The following is a 9,992-nucleotide window of genomic DNA, read 5'->3' as shown; positions in this document are numbered from 1 at the left end:
TGAAAGACTGTCATTTGTGACAACATGTGTGGCTCTTGAGATAATCATGCTAAGTGAAAGAAGCCAGACAGAAAAAGTTGAAAACCATATAATATCACTTATATGTGAGATGTAAACCTAAAAGCAACAAATGAATAGGACAAACAGAGATTCATGAACGTGGACAATGGACTAGTGGTTACCAGAGCGTAGTGCCTGGGGGAGGAGGGAAGAGGTAGACAGGGTAAAGGAGGTCAAATATAAGGTGTTGGGGGAGGGTGAAGTGTGTAAAGGGTAATAGGTATATGAAGGAAACTGGACTCTGGGTGATAATCACACAGTAGAATATATAGATGTCAAGTGATAATGTACACCTGAAATTTATATAATTGTATTAACCAATGTTTCCCCAATAAACTTAAAGAAAAGAATAATAAGCCAATAAACAACAGAAAGAAATCCATAGATGCAGAGAACATTTTGATGGTTATCAGATAAGAGCAGGTGAAAAGAAGGAAGGGATTAAGAAGTACAAATTGGTAGCTACAAAATAGTCATGGAGGTGTAAAGTATAACATAAGGAATATAGTCAACAATATTGTAATAGCTATGCATGGTGTCAAATGGGTACTGGATTTTTTGGGGTGATCACATCATAAGATATGTAAATGTCTAATTGCCATGTTGTACACTTGAAACTAATATAATATTGTATGTAACTAAAATTTAAAAATAACTTTTTTTTTACATCAGCATTAATGGGGGTATGTGTGAGGTCATCCCGTGGGTAGGCCCAGTCAGGTGGTTTGAATAAGTGGAAGACAGAATCGAACCCAGGCGCTGCCAACAGACACAGTTTGCTGAGAGCCAAAGATGGCTCAGTGTTAGTCACCAGTGATAACCTAAGTTAACATGACATGTTGGCATGGAACAATGAGTCTCTGTGGTCGAATTTGACAAAGATCGAACAGTTGTGCTCAAGGGCTGCCTATTGTCATTTTGAGGACATGCTGCACCCTTGCTTCATTGCCTTGAAGAAAGTGAAATTCCAAGCTAAGCTAGAATACTAATACAACCAGAATTTCAAAATACTACAAGTAGGTTCTGAGAGGATGCGTATTCACAAAATAATTACTGTGGACAAATTAGTAAAAGGAAAGTTTCAGGACAATTTGAATTCATTCAGTGGTTCAAAATTTTTTTTTAGTGCAAACTATAATGGAAAAGACTGTGACCCTAAAGCTACCAGACAAGATCAAGGAAGTTCAATGACTTCCTCCCTTGTTGCTCTAGCTTTAAACAAACTGAAAAAACTTCTCAGTTCTAGCAGTGTGATTCCACAGAGGCCCATTGAAACAGAGAGAAATACTGCATCCCCTAATGCTGGCCTGGGTGTGGTGTGAAAGAATCCTGGTGTGGGCAACAGAGATGAGAAAGCAGCCAAACTGATACAGTTTAAACTTACCTTTGAAGATCTGGAGAAAGAGAGATTTCTACTTCGGAAACTAAGAAACATTGAATTGATTTTCCAGGAGAATAAGAGGAAAAACAACCCTGTATTGCAGAGGATTGTGAACATTCTCTATGCCAAAGATTAAGGCTTTGTGATACCTAAAGAAGGGGGCCTACAGGAAGAACAAGAAGACTATTAACAGCTTGGACCAGCAGAGCAACATATAAATTCTTCACTCAAAATCATGTGCTTAACTGTAAAATACTCCCTTTTATTATTCTTAGAGGACTCACTGGTTTCTTTTCATAAGCAAAAAGTACCTCTTCTTAAAGTGCACTTTGCAGAAAATTCACTTCTTTTCTAATAAGTTTGAGTTAAGAGCTTTTACCTTGTAGCACAGCAGTATTAACATCTAATTGGTTCACCTTAGGAACAAAGAGGCTGACCATGAGGCTCACTGAATGCATACTGGTAACACTGATTACTGGAGAAGGTGTTTTTACATGATATGCTGAGATGGAGACTCAGTAGAGAAATGTAAAGACTGATTTGAATTTTAAGCTAATATGAAATCTTGGGACTGACTGTTTTAATAAATGCCTTAAGAGTATTTCAAATATGCCTCTATACTTCAAAATATAAACTATAACCTGACAGGAGATTTTGTGTGTCTGACCTTATGCTGGGAAGGAAAGGCCAGACCCTGGACACTTTGGAACCTGCTGTTCAAAGGCCTTGCAGGGCTGCTTGAATCTTTATAGAGCTAACCTTGGCCCAGAAGGAAAGTTTAAAATGTTGCTCTGTAAAGCCATTTGGTGTCCTTGACAAATTGCACCTCTGCTAAGAAGCAAGAGGCAGTGTTGCCTGAATGAATAGAGGGTATGTTTCAGCTCTGAGATGTTTGAGTTAAATAGCTTGATTTTCATTGTGCAATTCTGTGATGTTTTTTCTAATTATCCCTGAAATTTCTATGTATTGTGTATTTTGGGAAATGAGGTGTGTCCAGTTTTAAAACTAACAACTACTTTTGGGGACTTGCTCACATCTCTGGGATTTGAATGGGGGTCGTGTTATGTTTTACTGTCTTTTAAGTTTACATTTAACACATTTCTCTTTTCTGCTCCCTTTGCCCACTGGAAACTCCTCTTTGGCACTTTAAAGTTTGCTGCTTAGAGTGGAAGTTCCACAGGCAGGTGATCATGCTGCAAATTATTTCTGGATCTCTGGCAAAGAAAGCGATCAGTGAAGACCATCACTACCTCGGGAACTGCAAGGCAGGGTGTTTTGGGTAACTGCTGTCTACAGCCCTCCACTTTCATCAGAATACTTTGCCAGTGCACTAATCTCTTTGGAGATAAAATTTGTTAGAGTGTTACTAAAAGTTAATTTTCTTTTGCAGAAAATACAATACCATGTGAATTAATTATTTCATTTGTTTTGCCCACAGCCCATTCGGTTCTTTTGTTTGGTAGAATTTTGCAAAATGTGTGTCACACACTACTGAGATTATTCAGCACCTGATGTATTCATATTGACTTGTTTCCGGTGATAGCTTGTCCAAAAATGTGTGTAGAAAGCAGGCATTTTATGATAAACTGTTGTGTAGTGCATGCTCTGTGTAGAATTCAGAGGGAAACCCAGATCTTGTGACCAACAATGCCTAAACTGCAAGTAACTAACTAGTGTTCAAATAACTGTGGTGTTATCTCTATTTTGTAGTCTTTCAAACTTTTGTCGCCTTAAAATTCCATTTTATTAGGAACCTTTTTCTACCTGGTCTTTCTTGACAGAGGTTTGTCCTACTTTAAACTGTTGCTAAATAAAATTCTGTACTTCAAGAGTGAATAAATAAATAAATAAATAAATAAATAAATAAATAAAGCAAAAAAGAGAGAAAATATAATAAAAAAACAATCAGAGATGAAGAATACAATAACTGAAGTAAAAAATACATTTGAAGGAATCAATATCAGATTAGTTAAATCCAGAATGGATTAGTGACCTGGAAGACAGAATAGTGGAAATCAACCAATCAGAACAACAAAGAGAAAAAAATAATTTAAAATATGAAGATGTATAATGGACCACTGGAATAAAGACAGCACTGTAACATTCTCATTATAGGGATTCCAAAAGGAGAAGAGATAGAAAGGAGCAGAAAGCTTATTTAAAGAAATAATGACTAAAAATTTTCCTAATCTGGGGAAGGAAAATGAAATCCAGATACAGGAAGCACAGAGAGTTCTAAATAAGATGAACCCAAGAGACAAAAACCAAGACATATTGTAATTCGAATGGCAAAATTGAGAATAAACAGGCGATTTTGAAGGCAGCAAGAAGAAAAAAACAAGTCATACACATAAAAAATTCCATAAAGTTATTAGTTGATTTCTCAGCAGCAACATTACAGGCCAGAACTGAGAGGTAGAAAATATTTAAACTGCTGAAAGAAAGGAATCTACAACCTAGAATACTATACCTAGCAAGGTTATCACTCTGAATTGAAAGAGAAATCATTTCCCAGACAAGCAAAAACTAAAGGGGTTCAACACCACTAAACCAGCTGTACAAGAAATATTAAACGGTCTTTTTTTTATGCCATAATCAGAAATAAAAAAACCTGCAGTTTTCACAGTTAAAGGCATACACACACACACACACACACACACACACACACACACACACACACACACATATAATAAAACATAGTGAGTCAACTGCTTAAAAATCATTTCTGAAAGTTAAAAGACAAAAGTAGCAAAATTAACTATAACTACAAGAAATAGTGAAGATATACACAAAACAAAAAGATATAAGACATGACATTCAAAACATAAAGCATGGAGGGGGAGTAAAAATGTAGGGCTTTAAGCATGTGTTTGAACTTAAAACACATATCACCTTAAAATTAACTACTATAGATATAGATGGATATATGGGAACATCATGGTAACCATGAACCAAAATCCTAAAAAAATACACAAAAAAGAGAAAGAAACCCAAACAAAGCACTAAAGAAAATCAGCAAATCAAAAGGACCAAGTTCAAGAAAAGAAGAAAGAAACAGAGAAGAAAAACAAAAACAACCAAAAACCAATTGACAAAATAGCAATAAGTATCACATCTGAATGATTACTTTAAATATAAATTAATTAAATAATCCAATCAAAAGACACAAGATGACAAATTGGATAAAATAAAACAGCCATGTATATGCTGCCAACAATAGATTTGCTTTAGATTAAAAGAAACACACACACACAGACTGAAAGTGAAGGTACAAACAGAAATGAAAAGAAAGCTGGGATAGCAATGCTCATATCATAAAAAATAGACTTTAAAACAAAGAATGAAATAAGAGACAAAGAAGTACATTACATGATGATAAAGGGATTGATAACTCAAGAGGCCATACTCTGGTAAACATATATACATCCAACATAGGAACACGCACATACATAAAGCAATTATTGCCTGACATAAAAGAAGAGATCTATATTAATTTATATAAATGCAGAAAATAACAGTGATACAATAATAGTTGGGAACTCTAATACATGACTAACCTCAATAGATAGATCATCCAGACAAAGAATTAATAAAGAAATAATGCCTTGATATGTCATATTAGAGGAGATCAATTTAATAGACATTTTTAGATAATTTCATCTCAAAACAGCAGATTACATGTTTTTCTCAAGTGAATATAAAACATTTCTCAGGATAGATCAAATGTTAGGCCACAAAAAAAGCTTCAGTAAATTCAAGAAGATTAAAATTATATCAAGTATATTTTCTTACCACAATGGCATGAAATTAGCAAGTGAGGAAGAAAATTTAAAAATCCACAAATATATGGAGATTAAACAACATGTTACCCAACAACTAGTAGGCCAAACAAAAAATCAAACAGAAATTCAAAAACTACCTTAAGACAAAAATGAAAACCCAAACTTCCAAAATGTATGGAATATAGCAAATGAAGTTCTAAGAGGAAATTTCATAGCTATACAGGCCTAACTAAAGAGCGTAAAACATCCCAAATAAGCAATCTGACTTTATACCTAGAAAAAGAACATAAAATCTCTAAGTAAGTAGTAGAAAGAAAATAATAAAAATTCGAGCAGAAATAGAATAGAGGCTAAAAAATAAAAATGGAAAAGATCATTGAAGCTAAGAGCTGGTTCTATGAAAAGATAAAATTGACCAATCTGTAGTCAGACTCATCAAGAATAAAAGAGAGAGGGCCCAAATAAATAAAATTAGAAATGAAACAGGAAAGGATACAACTGACACCACAGAAATAAAAGGATTATTAAAGAATACTATAAACAAAAATTAACCAACAAATTGGGCATTCTAGAATAAATAGATTCATTTCTAAAGATATGCAACCTTTTAAGACTAAACCCAAAAGGAGCAGAAAATGTGAACAAACCAATTTCGAGCATTGAAAATAAAGCTGTAATCAAAAAACTCTCAAAAAAACAAAGTACAGGACCAGATGGCTTCACAGGTGAAGTCTATCAAACATTCAAAGGAAAATTAATACATGTCCTTCTCCAAATATTTTAAAAAATTGAAGAGTAATTTAAGACTTCCAAACATTCTATGTGGCCAACATTACCCTGATACCAAAACCAAAGAAATATACTACAAAAAAAGAAAACTACAAGCCAATATTCCTGATGAGTATAGATGCAAATATTATCAACGAAATCCTAGCAAACCAAATTCAAGAATACATTTATATGATTATACACCATGATTAAGTGGGATTTATACCAAGGATACAAGGATGGTTCAATATTTGCAAAAAATGGTGATTTACCACTACAACAAAACCAAGGATAAAAATCATATGATCACCTCAATAGGTGCAGAAAAATCATTTGAAAACATGCAGCATCCATTTATGATAATAACTCTCAACAAAGTGGTTATAAAAGTAACTTAACTGAAAATGATAAAGACTATATATGACAAGCCGGCAACTAACATCATACTCAAAAATCAGGAACAAGACAAGAATGCTCACTCTTACCACTATTATTTAATATAATATTGCAAGTCCTAGCCATAGCAATCAGACAAGAAAAAGAATAGGCATCCAAATTATAAAAGAAGACATAAAATTGTCACTATTTGCAGATGACATAAAACTATATATAGAAAATCCTAAAGAATCCACCAAAATTAATAGGATTAAAAAATGAAGTTACTAAAATAAGAGAATACAAAATTAATATAGAGAAATCAACCTTCTTTTTATACACTAATAACAAATTATCAAAAAGGAGAAATAAGTTAAATATTCTACTTAAAATTGTATCAAAAAGATTAAGATACTTTGGAATATATTTAATCGATAAAGTCAAAAACCTGTACTCTGAAAACTATAACACACTGAAGAAATAAATTGAAGAGGGCACAAATAAATTGAAGGATATACCATGCTCATGGATTGGAGGGATTAATGTTATCAGAATGACATCAATGTTATCAAAATGTACTTCCTAAAGCAACATACAGATTTAATGCAGTCTCTATTAAAATACCAATGGCGATCTTCTCAGGACTAGAATAATCCTAAAATTCATATGGAATAACAAAAACCCATGAATAGCCAAAACAATCTTAAGAAAGTAGAAAAAAGTTAGAGATATAATGCACCCTGATTTAAAATTATACTACAAAGCTATAATGATCAAAACAGTATGGCACTGGCACAAAAACAGATATAAATCAGTGGCATAAAATTGAAAGTCCAAAATTAAACCCTTGCTAATATGGTTAATTAAACTATGACCAAAAAGACAAGCATATGCAATGGAGTAAAGACAATGTCTTCAACAAGTGGTGCTGGGAAATGTATCACTTTCTTACACCATATATAAAATAAACTCAAAGACTCAAATTTAAGACCTGAATCTATAAAACTCCTAGAAGAAACATAAGTAGTAAACTATTTATAAGTAGTAAACTAAGTATCGCTCTTAGTAATATCTCTTTGGATATGTTCCCTCAAGCAAAAAAGGAAAAAAAAGCAAAAATAAACAAATAAGACTTCATCAAACTATAAAGTTCCTGTCCAGTGAAAGAAATCATCAAAATGAAATAACAACCTACTGAATGGGAGATACATTCACAAATGACATATCCAATAAGAGATTGATATACAAAACACATGAAAAAGTTGTCTCAATAACCAAAAAAATTCTGATAAAAAAATTAGCAGAGGAACTGAAGAGACATTTCTATAATTAGGACACACAGATGGCCAACAAATACATGAAAAGTTTCTCAACATCACTAATCATCAGAGAAATGTAAATTAAAACCACAATGAGATATCACTTCACACCTGTCAGAATGGCTGCCATCAATAAAGCAACCAACAAGTGCTGGCAATAATATGAAATAAATGGAACCCTCATACACTGTTGGTGGACTTGTAAATTGGTGCACCAATGTGAAAAATAGTATGGAGTTTGTCAAAAATAAAAATACCATATGACCTAGAATTTTCACTTCTAGATATTCATCCAAAAAAATTCAAAACACTAATTTCAAAAGATATGTGCAACCCTATATTTATTGAAGAATTATTTACAACATCCTAGATATGAAAGCACCTTGGGTGTTCATCAATAGATAAATAGATAAAGATTATATACACACAATGGAATATCACTTGGCTTAAAAAATAACAAAATCTTACCATGTGCAACAACGTGAGTGGATCTTGAGAGTATTATGCTAAGTGAAATAAGTCAGAAAGAGAAAGACAAATATATGATTTCACTTATAAATGGAATCTAAAGAAGAAATAAAACAGAAACAAACTCATAGATACAGAGAATACAATGACAATCACCAGATAGGAAGGGGTTGGGACCATGGGTTAAAAAGTAAAAGGAGTTAAGAAATACAAATAGCCAGTTGTAAAAATAGTCACAGGAATGTAAAGTACATCATAGAGAATATAGTCAGTAATATTCTAATAACTATGTATGGAGTAGACGCATACTAAATTTACAGGGGTGATCACTTTGTAAGTTATATAAATGTTTAATCACTACATTGAACACATAAAATTAAAATAATAGTGTATGTCAACTTTAACTGAAAACAAAAATAACAATAAAATAAAATAACAAAATTTAAAAAACACATGATTATCTCAATTAATGCAAAAAAAAAAGCATTTGAGTAGATTTAACAACATTTCTGATTAAAAAAAAAAGTGCCGAAGGGTTCTGGCCAAGATGGCAGAGTACATAAATGCTGTGTATGCATCTTCTTACAACAACATCACAATTACAACTAAACTACAGAATAGCCATCATTGAAAATCACCTGAAGTCTAGCTGAACAGAAGTCCTACAACTGAGGACACACAGAAGAGACCATCTCGAGACTAGTAGGAGGGGTGGAGACTTGAAACAAGCTGGTTCCACACCTACATGTGGGATTGGAGAATTGAAAGAAAGATCTTGGCTGCAGAGGTCTCCTCGAAAGAGTAAGGAATCCTGGCTGCACATCAGGCTCCCCGGCTGTGGGATCCAATGCCGAGAAGAGAAATTACCACAACTTCTGGCTATGAAAACCAGTGGAGATTATGGCTGAGTGAGATGAAGGGATGAGGGAGTTGTAAATGTTCCTCTTAAGGAGCCTGCATGCAGACTTATTCAGTGATGAACCTACTCGCCCTGGGCTCCAGTGTCTGAGCAGCTGCTCTAAAGGTGTCAGGGACATACAGGGAGAAACTGAACTGTCTCGCTTCAGGGCGAGTGCTGGAGGGGCAGCTCTCTCCCAGACAGAAGTGCTGGCAGAGGACATCTTTCCTTTGTTGAGCCATTCTCCCAATCAGAACAGCAACAATAATAACGAAAAAGAATACACAAAAAATTAGGATAGTTTAAGAAGCCTCTGGGACAACTTCGAGCATACTAACAGCATCATAAGGATACCAGAAGAGAGAGAGCAAGAAATTGAAAACCTATTTGAAAAAATAATGAGGGAAAACTTCTCTAATCTGGTGAAAAATAAATAAATATACAAGACCAGGAAGCACAGAGATTCCCAAAAAAGATGAACCCAAAATGACCCACACCAAGATGTATTATAATTAAAATGCCAAAGATTAAAGTCAAAGAGAGAATCTTAAAAGCGTCAAGAAAAAAGCAGTTAGTTATCTGTAAGAGACCTCCCATAAGATGGTCAGCTAATTTCTCAACAGAAATTTTGCAAGCCAGAAGGAATTAGCACAAAATATTCAAAGTGATGAAAAGCAAGGACCTACAGCCAAGATTACTCTATCCAGCAAAGCTATCATTCAGAATTGAAGGACAGATAAAGAGCTTCCCCAAAAAAGAAAAAGCTAAAGGAGTTCATCATCACCAAGCCAGTATCACAGGAAATGTTAGATGGATGTTTTTAAGAAGAAGAAAAAAGATAAAAGATAAAAAATACGACTTTTTTCTACCTACTCACCCCTCCCCCTTAACTCCCACTCTTGCTAAGCCAATGCTGCTGTCATCTCCTTCCAGCTGCCATG

The 9,992-nt window shown here is 33.9% G+C and overlaps 1 pseudogene; it reads left to right on the top strand.

The window, feature by feature from the left end:
- LOC102885161 overlaps window positions 1-1,631 on the top strand; it is a 3,868-nt pseudogene extending 2,237 nt beyond the window's left edge.
- The last annotated feature ends 8,361 nt before the right edge of the window (window positions 1,632-9,992 follow it).

Source organism: Pteropus alecto, unplaced genomic scaffold, assembly GCF_000325575.1.
Source record: "Pteropus alecto unplaced genomic scaffold, ASM32557v1 scaffold403, whole genome shotgun sequence".
In the NCBI taxonomy this organism is placed as follows: domain Eukaryota; kingdom Metazoa; phylum Chordata; class Mammalia; order Chiroptera; family Pteropodidae; genus Pteropus; species Pteropus alecto.
The sequence above is the reverse complement of the archived record's forward strand: the minus strand, read 5'-3'. Positions and strand labels throughout refer to the sequence as shown.